The sequence below is a fragment of the Hyla sarda genome, chromosome 5, assembly GCF_029499605.1.
Source record: "Hyla sarda isolate aHylSar1 chromosome 5, aHylSar1.hap1, whole genome shotgun sequence".
Lineage (NCBI taxonomy): Eukaryota > Metazoa > Chordata > Amphibia > Anura > Hylidae > Hyla > Hyla sarda.
This window is the reverse complement of record NC_079193.1, coordinates 269,847,637-269,871,987: the sequence shown is the minus strand read 5'-3', so window position 1 is coordinate 269,871,987 and position 24,351 is coordinate 269,847,637. Positions and strand designations below refer to the sequence as shown.

Sequence of the window (24,351 nt, the reverse complement as noted above, 5' to 3'; positions counted from 1 at the left end):
AACGGAAAATCCGCTTGGAAATTTCCGGCTGAAGAATGGCTGTGCTCCTTCTTCAGGCGGAAATTTGCGCGGAACACATTGCAGTCTATTGGAGACTGCAGTGTCCGCGCGGTCCTAGTGCCCACTGATTCAGCGCTGGCCGCACTCGGAATCTCCAGATGGAAATTTTCTGCCCGGAGATTCAGTAGTCTGAACCTAGCCTAATGATTTTTAAAAGGTAAGGAGGAAGAAAATGGAAGTGCATAAACGGAAACTTTCGGTCCTTAAGGGGTTAATATGTATGCAAAATCACATTTCCTCCCTCCCCTTCCTCCACCCATACCCCTTTCCTTCACCTCCTTTAAACTTTATGAACATGTGACTTACCATGTGTTAAGTGAAGTTAATACTCAGGGAGTTCCTACTTGGCTGATTCTAGGTGTATTATACAAGGGTCACTAGATGAATAAGTAACTGGACAAGGAGGGGGAGGTAATAGAGAAGGGACAATAAAATAAACGGAGTAAACAGATGGTAAGATAGAGAAAAGAGATAAATAATGAAAGATTCTTAACAGATGGTAATAAAAGGACATAGTATATATGAGGAAGTTTGATATCTAAAAGACGTAGCTCCCCTGTTGCTAACTGATATCTATAACTGAGGCTGTAATCCTAGTAGAAGCCAAGGGAACAATATAACTCATTTGTAGAATGGGAGAGTTTTAATGCCTACCTGGAAAATGATAGATAACATAACTCTTTATAAAGATAACATGATATTGCTAAAACATAGCTAACACTATTGAAGGCCCGAACTATAACTGTAGATTCAATCCTAAAAAGAGGACAGGGGAACTTAATATGCCATGTTTATAGCATTTAATAGTCCTGGAAGAGGTTTGTTGCCTACTAATTGGAGAGGAGGTAAGAAAGCTTAATCAACCCTAAGATGCTAAAATACAACCCTGACATGCTAGGTATTCCTATAGCCAAACCACAGTACACTTGTACTGAAAAGGGCAATCCTATCGCAACCTGACACAAAAAAATTCCCACAAAGTCCTTATTTCAGCAATAAAAAAAGGAACCCTCCCTTATTAGCAAACCATCAATGGGATAAAAATAGATGAAAAAAGTCCCTAATGATCCCCTGGAAAATTAGTGGCACTGGAGGTAAAACGAGTTCTCAAGAAACAAGAAAATTGTCACAGCGAGCGCTCCGGTCTCCACATCCGGACCGGAGCGCCCGCTGCTTGTGTCCTCCGTGCTGGGGTCCCGGCGTCTCCCGGTCAAACACACTGACCGGGTGCGCGGGTCTCACTGTGGCAGGGATGCGGCTAGCGTGGCGGCTGGTCCCCGCTCAAGCGCCGCGTCCCCGTTCATCTCACCTGCTCCCCGCGCGGTGCTCCTTGCTCCTGGGTCCCGGTGCACGCGGCTGGCCCCGCTCTCTAGGGCGCGCGCGCGCCGGCTTCAATAAATTTAAAGGCCCAGCGCACCGGTGCGCTGGTTCCACACCTCCCATTGTGATTTCCCAATAAAAGGCACCTGCCCCTTCCTGCCTCTGCCGGATCTTTGTGCCTTGTGCCTCTGAGAAAGCGTTCCCTACAGTGATTATTGCCTTGCCAGTTGCCGTACCCATTGCTACCTTATACTCGCCTGTGAACCCTTGCTGCCTGCCCTGACCTCTGCTGCGTCCGACTACGCTCTTGCCTGCTCCCTGTGTACCACGCCATATCAGCCACCAGAGAGGTCGAGTTGCTACTGTAGGATACGACCTGGTGGTTACCGCCGCAGCAAGTCCATCCCGCCTCTCAGTGGGCTCTGGTGAAAACCAGTAACCACTTAGAAACGGTCCTCTGGTACAACCCGCATCATCGCCTCTCTGGTTCAGAGGATCCACTACCAGTCCTGCCGGTACGTGACAAAAATGGGTGAAGAAATGGAGACTACGCCTAAATCAGGGTAGGTAGGAAATTACCTAGCTCGATTTTAACCCACACTTTTCCCATACTGGTGGTTTATGATAGTTATTCCTGATAAGATAAGGGCGTAGTGGTTCTGCACTTGCACTAATAACTTCTGTCAGGATCCGGACTGGTATGCAGGAAGGACACAGGAGTGGATCCCCTGTGTCAGTGAGGGGGGGTACTGTTACGCTCGGCGTAACAGTACCCCCCCTTTGGTCTCCCCCTCCTTTTGGAGCCCAGGAATCTGCGGACAAGCTCTTTGTCCAGAATGTTGGCCTCAGGTTCCCAGGACCTCTCTTCTGGACCACAATTCTCCCAATCAATTTAAAAAAAATCTTTTACCTCGGACAATCTTGGAGGCGAGGATTTCTTTGACAGAGAAGACATCAGAGGAGCCAGAAACAGGAGCAGGAACAGTGACCTTGGGAGAATAACGGTTAAGTATAAGAGGTTTGAGAAGAGAAAAATGGAAAGAGTTGGGAATACGAAGAGAAGAAGGAAGATGGAGCTTGTAGGAGACAGAATTGATTAGATTTTAAATGGTCCGAGGTACCGTGGTCCAAGCTTGTAGCTAGGGACACGGAAACGGATGTATTTGGCAGAGAGCCACACTTTGTCACCGGGGGCTAAAACAGGAGGAATGCTTCTCTTTTTATCAGCATGTCTCTTCATGCGATATGAGGCCAGTAAGAGCGACTTTTGAGTTTCCTTCTAGATAAAGGAGAAGTCTTGTGTCAAATCATCTACGGCAGGAACTCCAGATGAAGTAGGAATGGGGAGGGGGGGAAGCGGACACGACTTTTTTCAGGGAAGACCACCAATAGTGTCTGGAAATTAACTGCGCAGACTTCTTGACACCAGCATGTCCGGACAAATGAGATGAGTGACCCCATTTAAGGATTTTGAGCCGAAGGCATGGTGGTACGTAGGTCTTTCCAGGAGGAATTTGCACAAGGGTGGTAGGAGCAGAGGAGATAAGGCACTCAGGAGGGATAATGTGTAGAGGAGGAGTTTCAGATTCGGAGACATTGGTGGAACGTGATAGAGCATCAGCCCTGACATTTTTGTCGGCAGGACGAAAATGTATTTCAAAATTGAAGCGAGCAAAAAACAACGACCATCTAGCTTGGCGTGGATTCACACGCTGTGCAGATTGAAGATAGGATAAGTTTTTATGGTCCGTATAGATAATGATGGGGTGAACGGATCCTTCCAAGAGATTTCTCCACTCCTCAAGTGCCAACTTGATGGCCAGGAGTTCTCGGTCGCCAATCGAGTAATTTTTCTCTGCAGGAGAAAAGGTTTTGGAGAAAAAAACGTAGGTGAGGGTCTTTCCTGATGTTTTCTTTTGAATTAAAATAGCACCAGCTCCGACAGATGAGGCATCAATGTCGAGGATAAAAGGCTTCAGAGGATCAGGCCTGGACAGTACAGGAGCAGAGGCAAAGGTAGCCTTGAGATGGTTAAAGGCTTCCTCCGCCTGCAGTAGCCAGGACTTCAGATTTGCATTTTTCTTGGTTAATGCTACAATAGGAGCAACGATGGTGGAGAAGTGAGGAATAAATTGACGGTAATAATTGGCAAATCCGAGAAAGTGTTGGATAGCTCGTAGACCAGAGGGGCATGGCCAATCTAGAACCGCAGATAGCTTGTCGGGGTCCATATGAAGGCCCTGAACAGACACTATGTATCCCAGGAAGGGTAGGCTGCTACACTCAAAGAGACATTTTTCAATTGTCCTGAAAGACTACAGGAGCGTTGCAAAGACCAAAGGGCATGACAAGATACTCAAAGTGACCATCTCTCGTATGGAACGCGGTTTTCCATTCGTCACCTTCTCTAATACGGATGAGATTATAGGCACCCCTAAGATCGAGTTTGGTAAAAATCTTTGCTTCCCGTACACGGTCAAATAGTTCAGAGATGAGAGGATAACGATTCTTTACAGTAATTTTGTTAAGACCGCGGTAATCAATGCAAGGATGTAGAGAACCATCCTTTTTGGCGACAAAAAAGAAACCTGCTCCTGCAGGAGATGAAGATTTTCTGATAAAACCCTTCTCAAGGTTTTCTCGTATATACTCAGACATGGCCTGTGTTTCTGGAGCGGAAAGGGGGAAGATTCTGCCACGGGGTGGAGTAGTACCAGGAAGCAAGTCAATAGGACAGTCAAAAGGTCTGTGAGGTGGTAAGACTTCGGCTTGCTTTTTCCTGAACACATCGGAGAAATCCTGGTAGGCATTAGGTAAGCCTGGCAGAGGTGTAGAGATGGAAACTTGACAGATGGGTAGAGATTTCAGACATAGCTTGAGACAGGAAGAACCCCAACTCTTAATGTCCCCAGAGGACCAGTCTATGGTAGGTGTGTGGCGTTGCAGCCACGGCAGGCCAAGTAAGACTTTCGAGGTACAATTAGGAAGTACAAAAAATTCTATGTCCTCGTGATGGAGGTCACCAACACCCATGCGCAAGGGTTGAGTGCGATAGCGCACGGTACAGTCCAGGTTTTGACCATTAACGGAGGAAATGTAGAATGGTTTGAGGAGGAGGGTCACCGGATTGTTGAACTTATTGATCAACGAGGCTTTAATGAAGTTTCCCGTAGAACCAGAGTCCAGAAAGGCTTCAGTAGAGAAGGAAGACTTAGTGGGCAAGGAAAGCCGTACTGGTATTATCAGAAGTGGAGAGGAAGAACTCACACCTAGTAACGCCTCTCCCACGTTCACTAGGTGCGTGCGTTTCCCTGATGCCGAGGACGAAGAGGACAGTCCTTTAAGAAATGTTCGGAGCTCGCACAGTACAGGCATAAGTTCTTGTTCCTATGGCGAGTTCTCTCTTGTTGGGTCAGGCGTGACCGATCCACTTGCATGGCCTTCTCGGCAGAAGGCACAGGAACTGGTTGCAATGGATGCTGTAAGAGAGGAGCCAGGCGCGGATTACGCCTGGTGTGAACAAGATACTTTTCCTGGCGAAGCTCCTGGCGTCTTTCAAAGTAGCGCATATCAATGCGGGTAGCCAAGTGGATGAGTTCGGTCAGGGAGGAGGGTATCTCTCGTGCGACCAGACAATCCTTGATGTGGCTGGATAAACCTTTCTTAAAGGTCGCGCATAGAGCCTCATTATTCCAGGCCAACTCAGAGGCCAATGTGCGGAACTGTACGGCATATTCGCTCACTGTAGAGTCTCCTTGGACGAGGTTAAGTAAGGCGGTTTCAGCGGAAGATGCACGGGCAGGTTCCTCAAAGACACTGCGTACTTCGTTGAAGAAGGACTGAATGGTAGCAGTGGCAGGATTGTTGCGGTCCCAAAGCGGTGTGGCCCAGGACAAGGCCTTCCCGGAAAGCAGACTGAGCATGAATGCCACCTTAGACCGTTCTGTGGGAAACTTGTCCGACATAATCTCCAGATGCAGTGAACACTGGGTCAGGAAGCCACGGCACAACTTAGAATCCCTGTCAAACTTGTCTGGTAGAGACAGGCGGACTCTGGACGTGGCAGCGGCAGCTCGCTGTGGAGGAGATGCTGGAGCTGGCGGTGGATATGGTTGCTGCTGTGGAGGCAGAAGCTGCTGAAGCATGGCAGTCAACTGAGACAGCTGTTGTCCTTGTTGGGCGATCTGCTGGGATTGCTGGGCGACCACGGAGGTGAGGTCAGCGAGACTTGGCAGCGGCACCTCAGCTGGATCCATGGCCGGATCTACTGTCAGGATCCGGACTGGTATGCAGGAAGGACACAGGAGTGGATCCCCTGTGTCAGTGAGGCAATGGCGTGGGCCGTACCAGGGGAACGGAATCTAAGAGGTTACTGGTATTCACCAGAGCCCGCCGCAAAGGGGGATGGACTTGCCGCAGCAGGTAACTCCCAGGTCGTTCCACCCAATAGCGACTCAACCTCACTGACAGCTGAGACAGGCGCGGTACACAAGGCAAGGCGAGATCAGATGTAGCAGAAGGTCAAGGCAGGCAGCAACAGTTTGTAGTCAGGGGCCGATGCGTGCGCGCTCTAGAGAGCGGGGCCACGCACGCCGGGACAGGACAGCAGGAGGACGGGGCAGGTGAGAGGATTGGGATGCGACCCGCGGGCGGGCGCGTCCCGCCACGCGGATCGCATCCCCGCCGGTGATAGCAGAGCAGCGATCCCGGTCAGCGGGTCTGACCGGGGCGCTGCACGCAGAAGAACGCTGCGAACGCTCCGGGGAGGAGCAGGGACCCGGAGCGCTCGACGTAACAACTTCAGGTCTTTGTCCACACTTATCAAATACAATAAGGTGAGCTATTAAACAAATCAAAGAAAACAAGTAAAGGGGATTGCGTTCAGCAAATGGACTACCACCACGAACATTATATCTTATTGCCTCTTTATACTTTGTCTTTTCAAAATCTAAAAATCACCAATAAAATAATAAAGCTTTTTTTGTTGGTTTGTTTAATTGTGAACCACTCGGAAGCTATGTCTGTGAAATCAATACGGCTTGATTTAACTTGTTTTAAACAGGAAATATAAATCTTTGGATAGACAGGACTTTCTTTTGTTAATCATCGGTAACATTATCAAGGATTCTCATAACTACAGTTAACATTTCTGCTTAAAGCTACAAAATTGTGGCATGAAGACAAAAAACACAAGATAAAATCAGCCAAAGGTGGTTGAAACTAAAATCCAGGACTGGCCTTAGTGGTGTACAGCCTATACAACTGCACAGTATGCATAATTCTCCAATTCTAAAGGGGCACTGTCAGGAGAGGGATGAGCAAGTGATGGTATCAATCTTGTCCTAAGCTACTTCTGTACATACCTGTGTATCCATCACCTTCCACCTTCTTGCCACCATGTCCAGCTCCAGTATCCATGAGGACACAGAATCCTTTCAATTTTTCGTATATATCACAATTTGTGCATAGAAAATATGCACAGAAAATATGCAATTTTGTTCATAAACACATTGGGGGAGATTTATCAAAACCTGTGCAGAGGAAAAGTTGTCCAGTTGCCCATAGCAACCAATCAGATCGCTTCTTTCATTTTGCAGAGGCCTTGTGAAAAATGAAAGAAGCAATCTGATTGGTTGCTATGGGCAACTCAGCAACTTTTCCTCTGCACAGGTTTTGAGAAATCTCCCCCATTGTTGGTTTTATAGAAATATTGGCAATACTGCAGTGTTTTTTTTTTTTTTCTAACTGGGGGTCTGAATTAATTCTGGGGTCTAAATTATTATTTTCTACTTGCTTAGTCTGGGGTGTGAAGGATGGGGCAGGAGTATTGGGATGGAGAGGGAAACAATGAGGATATCTTTGACAGTACTGTTTACCACAGCACCCACCCTCTTAGCACCCTTTCCAAAACTTTCTTTTGAGGACCTTCAAATAATCCTTTTTCAGACAAAGATCAGTCATCTTTTTCAGGACAAGGCAGGACAGTATATGGCTGTAAGCAGGGGTCAAGTCCTGGGAAAAAAAGTGTGGGAACTCTTCCACTATAAGGCTGGTCCTGCAGAACTCCTATTAATGGGATGGCGTTCCTGCTGTAGAAAAAGTGCAGGAACTCAGTTCCCACGTGTTCCTGCAGGACTTGAGCCTTGGCTGTAAGGAACCAAAAGAAAGTTGACATGGATATTTACTAGGAGAAGAATTTTCCAGATAGAGTCAAACACATTAGAGTATGATAGGCCCACCTGCATAGGAAATCAGGAACAAGTCTCCTAGTTGAACAAGAAGGCTAGACAAAACATGGCTGAAAGGAACCAGACAAAACTTGAGAAGGAGATTTAACTTAGGCAGGATCTTCCAGACAGGTGTTAGACTGCATCAGTGTAGCAGGACAAGACGTTATTTTCACAATTCTAGGGCAACTTCCACAAGAAAGGCAAGAACCTGAATGCCTGTCTCAGACCAGATGGATCCCTGGTGAGGAAACCTACCAGTAGACCAATAAATATCTGAAATGGGCAGACTCAACATTAATGGATGAGAGACTCATGGCAGGAACTGAAAGTCAATATTTTCATGATGAAGAGGATACCTCAGGAATAGCCACATATGGGTAACTACAAGAATGAACTGGGAGCTTGGACACCAGGGGAATGACCAGAAGCTGGAACCAGAAACTTTGACCTCAGGAGTGCAACCAAGAACACATACATTTAAAGGGGTATTCCGTTAGAAACATCTTATCCCCTATCCAAAGGATAGGGGATAAAATGTTAGATTGCGGGGGTCCCGCCGGCAGTTGTAGCGTACGGAACACAGAAGCTTGTAGCTTCCACGTTTGTGACGTCACGCCATGACCCCTCCATTCATGTCTATGGAGGGGGTGTGGTGGGCAGCATCGACAGTCAAAAAAGAAAATGGCAGCAGCACCCTTGGTCAACAAAATGGAGGCTCTCAGCGCACTATTTGACCAAAACGTGTCCCCCCATCCACCATGCGGAGGTGGCCTCACATCGGATGGGACCCTAACACTCACTCACCTCAGGCTGGGTGACATGCTGGATCCACTAATGTAACGCCAAGCACTCCAGGTCCCGCTACATCCCCGGAGTGCTTGCGGCGTCTCTCTGCTTGCAGTGCTCTGCTCAGCGCCACTGACCGCGAGCGCTGCTCCACTCTCTCCGCAGGGGACGCGATCCGTGGGACAGGACATGCCCGCTCACGGATCGCATCCCAGGTCTCTTACCAACCACGTCCTCCTTTACTTCCCTTCTGGCGCGCGCGGCCCCGCTCTCTAGGGCGCGCGCGTGCCGGCTCTATGAAATTTAAAAGGCCAGTGCACCACTAATTGGTGCCTGGCCCAATCAGTAAAAAACACATAAAACCCCACTTCCCCTTCCTTTCCTTGCCGGATCTTGTTGCCCAAGTGCCCTGAGAAAGCGTTTTGTGTATCCCTAGCCTGTGTATCCAGACCCTTTGCCGTTGCCCCTGACTACGAACCTTTGCCGCCTGCCTTGACCTCTTGCTACGTCCGACCTTGCCTTCGCCTTGTCCTTGTGTACTATGCCTATCTCAGCTGTTAGTGAGGTTGAGTCGCTATCAGGGGATACGACCTGGGAGTTACTGCCGCAGCAAGTCCATCCCGTCTTGCGGCGGGCTCTGGTGAAAACCAGTAACTTCTTAGAACCGGTCCCCTGGTACAGCCCACGTCATTGCCTCACTAACACAGAGGATCCACTACCCACTTAAAGTCCGGTTCCTGAGTTTGCTCCGTGCACCAAATGACAGGGGTGCCGCATCGGAGATCGCGGGGGTCTTACATCTTATCCCCCATACTTTGGGGATAACATGTTTCCAGCAGAGTACCCCTTTAAAGCACATAAACATGGTTGTGGAACAGGAAAACTATTCACAGCACAGGAAAGTTGATCGTGAGAAAGGAAAGTTGTGGGCCAAGGAATGTGGTCAGTAATAGCTCCAAAGATTGTTACGAGGGTCTTTCTTATGATGACTGTTTTTTTTTTTTATTATAATTTTTTTTAACTTGATTTTTCCCACATAAATGTGATTGCATTCTACTTACACTCCTCCTTATTTTGTTACATTTTACTTGTCCACATATTAGCAGATTCCCCATACCAAACAGTGGATACATGATACACTGCTATTGCTGTGGCTTGTTGGGAATGAAGGAAATTACTTTTTGTGTACACACCCATTTGTTGTAACCTGTCACTGGATAGAGGAGTATACTGTCTAACGCTAATCTTTATACATTTTATACACAGGTATGCGGTTCCTGCCCCAGACTGTGGTATGTGTCAAAACTCAGTAAAAAGAAAAAAAAGGCCTAGCGCACAAGGTAAAAAATGTGATGCCTTGAAGTAAGATAAGTTAAATACAATTATTGAATTTATATGTTTAATTCAATAAAACAGATGAAACAGGTGACTGGTTCCCTTAAATTAACTGAGTTCTTGAGGACACACATGCTTCGACTCTCCACAGCCAGGTCTCTGTATAATGACTCTCTCTTCACTCAAGGACAGTCAATAGAAAATAGCCTTTGCAGTATCTTTGCAGTATGGCTGAGAAGACTCCTTTTGCAGGGGGGAGTAAGAAGGGAATAGTCACATTGCAAAAAGCTGCCCCAGCAGCCTGGATCAGCAGCAGCACCAAGGGGGACACATACTAAACAACCCTTGAGGCTATAGTCCTTATACTAATTCCTTGAAAGAGTATGTGATTTAACTAATTAAAGCAAGATTCTAAAACATGTTGTTTTTTCTAATCTGTTTTCTATCTGGGTGTATTTTTATTTTTGGCATATTATTATTGGGACAGCCCACTGGACCACCAGGGATTGAAATCTCCCCCTTTATGACCTGGTCTGACCTCTATTTGAGAGAACGTGCACTGCATACAGGACAGAGGCAGGAAAGCTTGGCAAACTGGCTCTGCCTCCACTATGCACAAGACCAATTTTGCATTCTATCTAGAAAACAGCTGGATCAATTTTAGTAAGTATAACATTATTTTAATCCTGTTCACTGCACAATAAACCAGTGTATTGGGTTTAGTGCAAATAAACAGCCTGTCAGTTTCCTTTTAATTACATACAGTACCCCATTAATGAACTATATACTGAGTCACCATTTTTAACTATACACTTTGACACAATTAAGGTTTTATACATTGTGCCAGCATTATTGAAATATATACTGTGCTTTCATAAATTCCCTTTATACTGTGTGTCCATAAATTACCTATATACTGTGCTTCCATTCCTCTATTAATTCCCTATATACTGTGCTTCCATTTTTCTATTAATTCCCTAAAAATCCATAAAATCACATTGTCTGATTTTTAACCCCTTAAGGACACAGCCCATTTTCACCTCTAGGACGCAGCCCTTTTTTGCACATCTGACCACTGTCACTTTAAACATTAATAACTCTGGAATGCTTTTACTTATCAATCTGATTCCGAGATTGTTTTTTCATGACATATTCTACTTTAACATAGTGGTAAATTTTTGTGGTAACTTGCATCCTTTCTTGGTGAAAAATCCCAAAATTTGATGAAAAAATTGAAAATTTTGCATTTTTCTAACTTTGAAGCTCTCTGTTTGTAAGGAAAATGGATATTCCAAATATTATTTTTTTTGGATTCACATATACAATATGTCTACTTTATATTTTCATCATAAAATTGACAAGTGTTTACTTTTGGAAGACACCAAGAGGGCTTCAAAGTTCAGCAGCAATTTTAAAATTTTTCACAACATTTTCAAACTCGCTATTTTTCATGGACCAGTTCAGGTTTGAAGTGGATTTGAAGGGTCTTCATATTAGAAATACCCCATAAATGACCCCATTACAAAAACTGCACCCCCCAAAGTATTCAAAATGACATTCAGTAAGTGTTTTAACCCTTTAGGTGTTTCACAGGAAAAGCAGCAAAGTGAAGGAGAAAATTCAAAATCTTCATTTTTTACACTTGCATGTTCTTGTGGACCCAATTTTTGAATTTTTACAAGGGGTAAAAGGATAAAATTTATACTTGAATTTGTAGCCCAATTTCTCTCGAGTAAGCACATACCTCATATGTCTATGTAAATTGTTCGGCGGGCGCAGTAGAGGGCTCAGAAGCGAAGGAGCGACAAGGGGATTTTGGAGAGTACGTTTTTCTGAAATGGTTTTTTGGGGGCATGTTGCATTTGGGAAGCCCCTATGGTGCCAAAACAGCAAATAAAAAAAACATGGCATACCATTTTGGAAACTAGACCCCTTGAGGAACGTAAAAAGGAATTAAGTGAGCCTAAATACCCCACAGGTGTTTCATGACTTTTGCATATGTAAAAAAATAATAATAATTTTTCACTAAAATGTGTGTTTCCCCCCAAATTTCACATTTTTGCAAGGGTTAATAGCAGAAAATACCCCCAAAATTTGTAACCCCATCTCTTCTGAGTATGGAGGTACCCCATAAGTTGACCTGAAGTGCATTACGGGCGAACTACAATGCTCAGAAGAGAAGGAGTCATATTTGGCTTTTTGAGAGCAAATTTTGCTCGGGGGGCATGTCGCATTTAGGAAGCCCCTATGGTGCCAGGACAGCAAAAAAAAACGACATGGCATACCATTTTGGAAACTAGACTCCTTGAGGAACGTAACAAGGGATAAAGTGAACCTTAATACCCCACAGGTGTTTCACGACTTTTGCATATGTGAAAAAAATAATTTTTTTTTTACCAAAAATGCTTGGTTTAGCAAAAATTTTACATGTTTAAAAAAGGTAATAGCAGAAAATACCCCCCAACATTTGAAGCCCAATTTCTCCCGATTCAGAAGACACCCAATATGGGGATGAAAAGTGCTCTGCTGGCGCACTACAGGTCTCAGAAGAGAAGGAGTCACATTTGGCTTTTTGGAAGCAAATTTTGCTCTGGGGGCATGCCGCATTTAGGAAGCACCTATGGTGCCAGGACAGAAAAAAAAAACACATGGCATACCATTTTGGAAACTAGACCCCTTGGGGAACGTAACAAGGGGTAAAGTGAACCTTAATACCCCACAGGTGTTTCCCGACTTTTGCATATGTAAAAAAAAATATATTTTTTTTACACTAAAATGCTTGTTTTCCCCCAAATTTTACATTTTTACAAGGGATAATAGCAGAAAATACCCCTCAAAATTTGTAACCCCATCTCTTCTGAGTATGTAAATACCCAATAAGTGGACGTGAAGTGCACTGGGGGCGAACTACAATGCTCAGAAGAGAAGGAGCATCATTGAGCTTTTGGAGAGAGAATTTGGCCATGTGCATTTCCAAAGCCCCTCGTGGTGCCAGAACAGTGGACCCCCCACATGTGACCCCATTTTTAAAACTACACCCCTCACGGAAGGTAATAAGGGGTGCAGGGAGAATTTACACCCCACTGGCATTTGACGGATCTTTGGAACAGTGGGCTGTGTAAATTAAAATTTTTATTTTTCATTTTCACAGACCCCTGTTTCAAAGATCTGTCAGACACTTGCGGGGTGTAAATGCTCACTGTACCCCTTGTTACATTCCGTGAGGGGTGTAGTTTCCAAAATGGGGTCATATGTGGGTATTTATTGTTTTGCACTTATGTCAGAACCGCTGTAAAATCAGCCACCCCTGTGCAAATCACCAATTTAGACCTCAAATTTACATGGTGCACTCTCCCTTCTGAGCCTTGTTGTGCACCCACAGAGCATTTTACGCCCACGTATGGGGTATCTCCGTCCTCAGGAGAAAATGCGTTACAAATTTTGGAGGCTTTTTTTCTTTTACCGCTTGTGAAATTTTAAAGTATGGGGCAACACCAGGATGTTAGTGTACAAAAATGTATTTTTTTTACACTAACATGCTGGTGTAGACCCCAACTTTACCTTTTCATAAGGGGTAAAAGGAGAAAAAGCCCCCCAAAATTTGTTAGGCAATTTCTCCCGAGTACAGCGATACCCCATATGTGGCCCTAAACTGTTGCCTTGAAATACGCCAGGGCTCCAAAATGAGAGCGCCATGCGCATTTGAGGCCTAAATTAGGGATTTGCATAGGGGTGGACATAGGGGTATTTTACACCAGTGATTCTCAAACAGGGTGCCTCCAGCTGTTGCTAAACTCCCAGCATGCTTGGACAGTCAATGGCTGTCCGTAAATGCTGGGAGTTTTTGTTTTGCAACAGCTGGAGGCTCCGTTTTGGAAACACTGCTGTAGGATAAGTTTTTCATTTTTATTGGGGGGGGGGGGGCAGTGTACGTGTGTATATGTAGTGTTTTACTCTTTATTTTATGTTAGCGTAGTGTTTTTAGGTTACAATCACACTGACGGCGGATTACACTGAGTCTCCCGCTAGGAGTTTGAGCTGCGGCTGCTGCAGCTCAAACCTGAAGCAGGGAATTCACTGTAATCTGCCGCCAGTGTGAATGTAACCTGTACATTCACATGGGAGGGGGGGGGGGGGGCAAAACTACAACTCCCAGCATGCACTGACAGAATGTGCATGCTGGGAGTTGTAGTTTTGCAACAGCTGGAGGCACACTGGTTGGAAAATACTGAGTTAGGTAATAGAACCTATTACCTAACTCGGTATTTCCCAACCAGTGTGCCTCCAGCTGTTGCAGAACTACAACTCTCAGCATGTACTGATTGCCAAAGAGAATGCTGGGAGATGTAGTTATGCAACAGCTGGATGCACTCAAGTACAACTCCCAGCATGCCGAGACAGCCATTTGCTGTTCCTGAATGCTGGGAGTTGTAGTTTTGCAAGATTTAGAGGGGTTCAGGCTGGAGATCACTGACAGTGGTCTCTAAACTGTGGCCCTCCAGATGTTGCAAAACTACAAATCTCAGCATGCTAAGACAGCAAACTGCTGTCTGGGCATGCTGGGAGTTGTAGTTTTGTAATATCTGGAGGGCTACAGTTTAGAGACCACTGTCAGTGATCTCTAGCCTGAACCCCTCTAAATCTTGCAAAACTACAACTCCCAGCATGCCAACACAGCAAACAGCTGTCAAGGCATGGTGGGAGTTGTAGTTTTGCAACATCTGGAGGGCGACAGTTTAGAGACCACTCTCTAAACTGTCACCCTGCAGATGTTGCTAGGCAACAGACTATGGACACGCGGCGCCATACTCACCTCCACCGCCGCCGTGATCACAGCCGCCGCCGCCGGGTAAGTGATCGCCGCCGCCGCCGCCGCCGCTACTACACGGTTCCCCCCGCTGTGCCCGGACACCGATGGGCGGGTATAGCGCGGGGAACCGAACTTTAACCCCCCCCCCCCGCCCCCAGTCTGCTATTGGTCGGCCGCTCCGCCGATCAATAGCAGGGATAGGAGGGGTGGCAACCCTGCCACCTCACTCCTATCTCTTCAAGGGGGATCGAGGGTGTCTTGGACACCCCCGATCCCCCTTATTTTATCGCGGCGCCGCGATTGATGGGCAGGGGGAGAGCGCTCCCCCTGCAAACACCATAGATGCCGTGATCAGACTGATCACGGCATCTATGGGGTTAATGCTGCCGGGACCGGCGCGATCGCAGCCCCGGCAGCTGCGGTGGGACTCCGGCTGTGATTGACAGCTGAGTCCCACCCGCGATCTCCTGCGCTGCCCGCGGCAGAGCAGGAGATCGCTTGGACGTATGCATACGTTCATTTGCGCGAACGTGTAATTCGCCTGGACGTATGCATACGTCCAATAGCGGGAAGGGGTTAAAGAATTTATTAGCAAATTATGGTGGAAAATAAGTATTTGGTCACCTACAAACAAGCAAGATTTCTTGCTCTCACAGACCTATAACTTCTTCTTTAAGATTCTCCTCTGTCCTTCACTAGTTAGCTGTATTAATGGCTCCTGTTTGAACTTGTTATCAGTATAAAAGACACCTGTCCACAACCTCAAACAGTCACACTTCAAACTCCACTATGGCCAAGACCAGAGCTGTTGAAGGACACCAGAAACAAAATTGTAGACCTGCACCAGGCTGGGAAGACCGAATCTCTATTTTCTTCTTGATTGTATTATGAATTTCTGTACACTTTATGCAATATGTACATTGTATTACCATACACTGTTCCTATATATGTTTATGCAAATGTTTTTCTTCAATGTTGGTATATGTCCTCTGGTCATGTGACACACTGACCCCTTCTTGAATTCTTTTGGCGCCTTTTTGACTGTATTTATACCATGCACTTACACCATGTTATCACTGATCTAAAGAAGGAGGCGGTGACCTCCGAAACACGTTATTCTGTATATCTTTTCTTGAATTTAATAAATCGGTCCAGTTTTGGTTTACAAGAACTACCTGGTCTGTCTCCTCTCTTCCACCCTGGAAACTGGCAGCGCCGTCGAACTAAAGGGTTTTTTTCTGCATCCACTTCTACTTGAATCTGCAATAGGCAAACAGCTTGGTGTAAAGAAGTAAACTGTGGGAGTAATTATTAGATAATGGAAAGCAAACTACGCCGCCAGAAGTTGCACAGGAGGTGGACAAATACCAAGGGAACGGTTGAGAAAAAAAGAAAGATAAAAAGAAAAAAAATTTGAAAAAGGATAGATTTATGTTTCTAACTACCTATGATAGACTTGCCAAACTAATGGGAGCTATTGAAGGTTGATGAAAAATATGGGAGGTTATCTAGTGAGCACCCGAGATTTATCTATAAAAAGGGTAAGTCTATAGCTAATTATTTAGTAAGATCTGATATGCGGCAAAAAAAGAGATCTAAACAGGTATTTTTAAAACAAGGAAAGGGGGCACGTTTCCATGTAGAGCATGCCAAAATTGTAATGGGGTTATTAACCCCTTAAGGACCCGGGGTTTTTCGATTTTTGCATTTTCATTTTTTCTTCCTTACCTTTAAAAAATCATAACTCTTTCAATTTTGCACCAAAAAATCCATATAATGGTTTCTTTTTTGCGCCACCAATTCTACTTTGTAATGACTTCAGTCATTTTACCCAAAAATCTATGGTGAAACGGAAAAAAAAATCATTGTGAGACAAAATTGAAAAAACAAACAAACGCCATTTTGTAAATTTGGGAGCTTCCGTTTCTACACAGTACATTTTTCGGTAAAAATTACACCTCTTTATTCTGTAGGTCCATACGATTAAAATGATACCCTACTTATATAGGTTTGATTTTGTCGTACTTCTGGAAAACATCATAACTACATGCAGGAAAATGTATACGTTTAAAATTGTCATATTCTGACCCCTATAACTTTTTAATTTTTCCGCGTATGGGGCGGTTGAGGGCTCAATTTTTGCGCCGTGATCTGAAGTTTTTAGCGGTACCATTTTTGTATTGATAGGACTTATTGACTTATTCATTTTTTCATGATATAAAAAGTAAACAAATGTAATTAACATTTCAGGAGAAGACTTACCATCTGAATGCATCTCATTGTTATCAAAGGGCCTCAATTTCGGGATATATGAACCGTTCGATATGACCCAATTCGAGATCGATCTTTTTAAAGGTGTACGCAAGATCCAACTTCATAAATTTTATAGTAAAAGAGGAACTAATGTGCTTACTGACCCAGTGAGAGAGGGCGAGAAGCCTTGTGCTATCGGACCACTCGGATTTATTCCTGCAAGTGGCCTCAATGAAGAGGAGCGAGCACATATCAAACTGCTGGCTGACCTAGCCGATCTACCGGCTGAAGCGACTGAAGCTACTCCTGATAACCTTGAATATTCACGGTTCAGTAGTGGGAGACCATCTATCTTTAATCCCCCCATACCACCTGGGTCACCTTTAGACTTGTTTGTACTGTCAGTTACCCAAGATCTAAAATGTTTAATTTACCCTGCCCCGCTCAAAAACCTTACCACAGACGAACAAAGAGTTCTGATCTGGCTTTCACTACAGAGCCACTTGACAGTCGTAAGGGTGTACAGGCTGTCAGGTTCTTTCTGGAGCAGGCAGGCAAATCTACAGCGTTTATTAATTTCATATCTGAAGCAATTACCATCATTCTTGACAATAACTTTTTTCAATACGGTAACCAATGGTTCCGACAGAAGACAGGAACCGCGATGGGGACATCTGTCTCCTGTACCTTTGCAAATATCTTCTTAGCGGTTTTTGAGCACAATTACGTCTTCTCTACCAAGAACACTTATGTCCAAAACATTAAAGGGTATAAACATTATGTCGACGACATACTACTGCTCTGGGAGGGAACGGAGGACCACTTGAATAATTTTGTTGACTACCTGAACACAAACACCATGAACATGCGGTTTACATCCGTTTTTAGTCAGAGCCATCTAGAGTTCCTTGACCTTAAAATCATTAATACACCTCAAGGCCTTCAGACTGAAGGCTACAGAAAGGAAATAGCCCACAACAGTCTGCTTCATTTTAAAAGCTCACATCCTATACATACAAAGCGAGCTATCCCACTGAGCCAATTTATGCGCCTAAAAAGACTGAATAGCGAACATGAGTCCTATAGTGCACAAACTAAAGACCTACAGAATAGACTGTTGGCTCATGGCTACCCTGCGGACACCATCCAGGTCGCGTTTAATAAAGTGGAACGAATTAATCGGGTCGATCTATTACAATACAACAAAAATAAGAAGAGTAACAACCAAAGCACAGAACGGAGGTTCACATTTTCTTTAAAAAATACCCAAATGAACGATGTCATTAATTCCACCATTAGACGCTATTGGAATATTCTATACACCGATGAAGATTTGAAACAAGTCACTGTACTACGTCCTTTGATAACATATCGGAAAAACCGAACAAAAGGAGATAAATTGAAACATCAAGCTCCATCCCCCAGTGATAATTGGCTACAGAATTTCTCCCCCACCGGAAACCATCGTTGTGGGACCTGTAAATTCTGCAGATACAATACAGGAGTCAAACATCTGACTCTAGGAGGCTACTCTATAAACAACTCATTACCTGCAAAACTACTTGTGTAGTATACTACATAGTCTGCCCGTGCCAAAGGTTTTATAAAGGGAAGACCAAGAGGCAACTTTGTGCCAGGTTCCACGAACACAGATATACGCTTTCTAAAGGGACAGGCCCTCCAAGACTAGCCGCACACCTACACGAGGCTCATAACAACAATGTAGACGTACTGAGGTTCGGAGGTATCGAAAGAATTCCAGTCCTTGATCAAGGTGGAGATAGAGAGAATGTTCTCCTTCAAAGTGAAGCGAGATACATCCTCAGGTGTAACGCTCAAGGCCCGGCTGGGCTGAATGAGCGACTGGATATGTCCCCCTTCCTGAGTTAATTTTATTCTTCCTCTGCTTAGAGCAATAACTCATTTAATAATTACACCTATAATTACTACCTTAATTTTTTCCTTTGCTAAAATTAGTTCTAACTTTTTCTATATTATCACTATATATAGTTTCAGTTTTATCTCATCACACCACCTGGGCCTGTATATTCTTCATTAGTTTTACTACTAATTATATAGATACCGGTGTTAGCTATACTTTCCATTCCTCAGTACTGGGATTCTTTTCCTTTTCTTAGCTTATTTTTTGTTTTGATCCACTTGTTAACATGCTACCATGGTTACTTATGTTTCCTATAGACAGCCTTTAAAGGGCAGCGCAATGACGTGAACGTGAGGCCGGAAGAAGGACGTTCCTACGTCCGAAACAGCCGGCGTAGCCTCTGAGCGCCCCTCATCCTCTCTGTTTATGCCGTGGTGATCCCGGACCTTGGGCCTGCAGCTATTTACCGGCGGTGAGTGCACGCTTTTCTCTTTTATTGTATATATTGATACTTGCACCCTGCAGGTGCTGCCTATTGATTGTCTCGGGTTCGGACGCTCCCAGTTACTACCTCGCGGTATTGTATGTTTGCATCTATCTGCTTAGCTACGTGGTGTGCTCTCTCCTTCTAGTATTGTCTACCCAACTTATATAGGTTTGATTTTGTCGTACTTCTGGAAAACATAATAACTACATGCAGGAAAATGTATACGTTTAAAATTGTCATATTCTGACCCCTATAACTTTTATAACGGCGCAAAAATGGGGGCTCATTTTGTGCGCCGTGATCTGAAGTTTTTAGTGGTACCATTTTTGTATTGATAGGACTTATTGACTTATTCATTTTTTCATGATATAAAAAGTAACCAAAAATACACTGTTTTGGACTTTGGAATTTTTTTGCACGTACGTCATTGACCGTGCAGTTTAATTAATTATATAAATGGCAAAGAGAAGTGTAATAAAGCAGCACTCACCCCAGATGACTTGTGCAAACAGGAACGGTTCTTTATTCCAAATAGCGGTGTAACAGGGAGCAGAAGATCATACAGCGGGGAGGACGAAGACCGTAACCACAGTCAGACGCGGGGGCACACCTGTGAGCAGCAACTAGTTTTGGGTCATACTGACGCTTCTTCCGGCTGCAGGTGTACACCTCCTCTAAGCAGGTAAGTATCTTATATACACACCGTCCCACAATACATTATACAGAACAGTGAGACAAAAAATAAAACAATAATGTGCATACTTAAAAACACTTAGAAAAAGCATAAGCGATATTCACAAGAAGGAAGAAAAATATATGAACAATATATGAACGAGAAAAACACAGTGAATATGTTATTCACCAGTATGTTCGGAGACAAGAGGTTAGACATCTTGGACGTCCGCCTAGAAATCATTGGTGGTTCTTTAGTCACGTCTGAGTATCGTAAGGACATAGCGAAGAACGCCTTGTTGCATTACGAGAGTTCCCATCCCAGGTATGTCAAAGACAATATTCCGTATAGTCAGTTCCTTCGATTAAAAAGGGTCAACGGTGACCCCGATACTTATCTTGCACAAGCAGGTGCTTTGAAAAAGTGTATTATGGAGCGTGGCTATCCGGAAAAGGTCATTGAGAGAGCTTACAAAAAAACTGAAAAAAAGACACGCGCTGAATTATTAGGTCCAAAAAAATGTATTGACAACAACAATGGAAATAAAAATGACAGACGCTTCACTTTTTCCTTTGCCAATTACCCCATTAATAATTTAGTCCGTAAGGCCATATATGATAATTGTTTTTTTTCCGACAATGATGAAGAATTGGGGCCAGTGGCAAAGGAGAAATCTATAGTTACCTTCATGAAGTCGAAGACCCTAGGTGACGTAGTCAAAAGGAATGACAACAAAAAGGTCAAAGCTGTTACCAATTGGCTCAGTGACTCAGAGCCCAAGGGGAATTTTGCATGCAGAAATTGTAGGTACTGCCGTCATAATTTAGCAAGTAGACAGTTTTCCCTGGGAGGCACTGCGGTCACTGTAAACCAATTGATAACATGTAAGTCCACCTACGTAGTTTATTGTCTCATTTGCCCTTGTAGGTTTTTCTATATAGGAAAGACAAAACGGGCACTGTGTACATGTTTTAGGGAACATCTCTACTCGCTCAGGTCGGGCAAAGGCTCTCCCAGGTTTATCTCGCATATGGCCGAAAGCCATGGAGGTAGCCCTGATGGTTTGAGGTTCGCTGGCCTTGAGCGAGTTTTATTTTAATTTACACAGTTTTTTTTTTTTTTATGGGAAAAGGGGGGTGATTCAAACTTTTATTAGGGAAGGGGTTAAATGATCCGGTACCGGTACTTCCTGGGTCCTGTAGGGGTTAAAGAGGACACTGTGACACATTCCTCGAAAGGCACAAAGATAATGATCAAAAGTTTGTTTTTTTACATGGAAGTCAAAAAATGCAATTAATTTGATTAAATGCCCTTGTGGAATGGGTTGTGTGTGCCAAACATCCAGAAATGTGAAGATCAGACTAAATGAACATAAAAGCTCTATTAGAAATTATAAGAGAAGAAATGAGAAAAAAATATGAAGATAAGAAAGATAATTTTGGTGGAACAAGTCTGGCTAGACATTTTTCTGAAAATGGACATCAGGTATGTGAGGTAAGGTAGATGATACTAGAAGAGGTAGAGAATACAGGACAGCAAGAGTTAACTAGAAGAAACCTATTGAAGCGTGAGGTATTTTGGATCCAGAAGTTGGGAACGGGATCAATGAAATTGTTCATTTTAATGTATTTTTTTTGTAAAATTGCTGACTTCCATAGTATTGTTTTTAATGTGCACTATATATTTTGATGTTTTTATGTCTTTTCTACTTTGTTATAGAACTAATGTTCTCGCAAAATTATGTTGTATTTAATCATGGTGGTGGGTGTGCACGTGAGAGGCTTGAGAAAGGGAGTTCATTGTCCCAAAACGTCACCTGAATTATGGTCTGCGCTCGGATCTCCTGAGCTTTCTTTCCTGAGCTGACTTTCAGCCCACAGGAGATGCAATGAATGACTACCAAGAACAGAAAACCTCGGAGAGGCTGGTGAAATCCTAAAAGTGCCGGACCGATTTTTGCTACTTTATCACTGGGTGACTATCCTTGTTATACTTATTCTCTGTCTGTTTTTGTATGACAGTCGAAGAATTTTATGGATAAAGATATTGGATATGTGCGATCCCCGTTTGTTTTGCATTCTTTTACTACGTATTGTGCCAGACGTGTCCCCCGCCTTAAGCCAGTACATGTCTGGGTTGTCTGGAGTTTCATAGAGAGCATTAGATGATCCAGAAGAGTATTGGGAGAATGTCATATGGTCAGATGAAACCAAAGTAGAACTTTTTGGTAAAAACTCAACTCGTCATGTTTGGAGGAGAAATAATGCTGAGTTGCATCCAAAGAAAACCATACCTACTGTGAAGCATGGGGGTGGAAACATCATGCTTTGGGGCTGTTTTTCTGCGAAGGGACCAGGATGACTGATCCAAGTAAAGGAAAGAATGAATGGGGCCATGTATCATAATATTTTGAGTGAAAACCTTCTTCTATCAGCAAGGGCATTGACGATGAGACGAGGCTGGGTCTTTCAGCATGACAATGATCCCAAACACACTGCCCGGGCAACAAAGGAGTGGCTTTGTAAGAAGCATTTCAAGGTCCTGGAGTGGCCTAGCCAGTCTCCAGATCTCAACCCCATAGAAAATCTTTGGAGGGAGTTGAAAGGCCGTGTTGCCCAGCGACAGCCTGAAAACATCACTGCTCAAGAGGAGATCGGCATGGGGGAATGGGCCAAAGTACCAGCAACAATGTGTGAAAACCTTGTGAAGACTTACAGAAAGACTTTTTGCGCCGCCAATTCTACTTTGTAATGACATCAGTCATTTTACCCAAAAATCTACGGCGAAACAAATAAAAAAAATAATAATCATTGTGCGACAAAATTGAAGAAAAAAAACACAATTTTGTAACTTTTGGGGGCTTCTGTTTCTACACAATACATTTTTGGGTAAAAACGACACCTTCTCTTTATTCTCTAAGTCTATACGATTAAAATGAAACCCTACTTTTCATATAGGTTTGATTTCGTCTGGAAAAAATCATAACTACATGCAGGAAAATTTAAACTGTCATATTCTGACCCCTATAAGTTTTATTTTTTTCTGCGTATGGGGCAGTTTGAGGGCTATTTTTTTGCGATGTGATCTGAAGTTTTTAGCGGTACCATTTTTGTATTGATCAAACTTTTTGATCGCTTTTTATTCATTTTTTCATGATATAAAAAGTGACAAAATACGCTATTTTGGACTTTGGAATTTTTTCGCGCATACGCCATTGACCGTGAGGTTTAATTTAATGATCTATTTTTATTGTTTGGACATTTATGCAGGCGGCGATACGACACGTTTATTTTTTTTATGGTTACAGATTTTTCATATGGGATTTGTGAAAAGGGGGGTGATTTAAATGTTTAATAAGGATGGGTGTTTTTTTAAACTTTTTATTTAAAAAACTTTTTGATTTAAAAAAAAAAAAAAAGTTTTCCACTGGAGTACCCCTTTAATACTAATGTAAATTTATTGGTCACTTTGGGTCATTAATCATTAACTTTACTTTTAATAACTTAACCAACTCTGCCACAGTCTGGCATATTATTTTTGGATAAGGATTATTCTTTGGGAACTCAAAAACTATTAGTGGCGCAGGGTGACTATTGGTGACTGCAGGGATTTGAAAGGCCATTTTACATACATGGCATCAAGCCATGTTTGTGCTGATGCCAGCACAGGCAGGGGCCTTGCTATCCACCGGTCAGTGAGCCATGTCTTGCCAGTCAGGTGTGCCTTACAGTTTAAGAAGTAGCACCATAAACAGTTTGCATTATGTTACATTGGCTGATTTGCTGCTGACCTATGAGCATATTTATGTCTGTATAAACATTAGGTGACAAATGAGCATTACAGGTTTACACAATGCAATGACCTGACGAGTGAATGTTCATCTCTAATCATTGGCTTATGTTAGTGGGTCTTATGTAATGCCTGATTTGGTAACAGTCCTAAGGACAGCATATGTGGTACATCCATCTGGTGTATAGTAGAAGAGTGGATAAATCGCAGTTCACAAAGTCAAAGCCTGCTCCAAAGAATTTTAATTTTTACAGCAGTTTTAGTGCAGAGTTTTGTTGTGTTGGTGATTTATATCTCCAATGAAATAAACATGGCTCTCAGCAAGTTAAGAAGGAAGACACAACCTGAAAAGTGGAAGGTCCATTTGCTTAGCACAAATTTATAATTCCAGGAAAGTCTTCAGTAAAAAGGCTTCAACATAACTAACAAACATTCTGCTCCCCAGGTCTTTTTCGAGTTAACCTCCGTTATTTACAGTATATTCATAACCCCAAATAAAACATGTTGAAGAACAATGTGACATTACCTTTGGACCTCCATTTTGGCATTGCCTTTTGGGCCTCCAGGGACAGCATACAGTCCCACTGTTTTATAGTTTATTTATTTTATATTACTTATTCACAAGCTATAGATAAGCTGTGTATTGTGTAGTTCCTCTTATGCAATCCTACATTCTTGGCTATAATAATGTAATGGCAGGCGGTCTTAATGTCTTGTTTTTGTATG

At 43.5% G+C, this 24,351-nt stretch overlaps 1 long non-coding RNA gene across 1 annotated transcript; it reads left to right on the top strand.

Moving 5' to 3' along the window:
• Positions 1-7,020: 7,020 nt before the first annotated feature.
• Positions 7,021-19,142, top strand: LOC130274006 (uncharacterized). The gene is made up of 3 exons (XR_008844199.1): positions 7,021-7,050; positions 9,663-9,736; positions 18,994-19,142. It is a non-coding gene; the product is annotated as an uncharacterized LOC130274006 (long non-coding RNA).
• Positions 19,143-24,351: the final 5,209 nt, after the last annotated feature.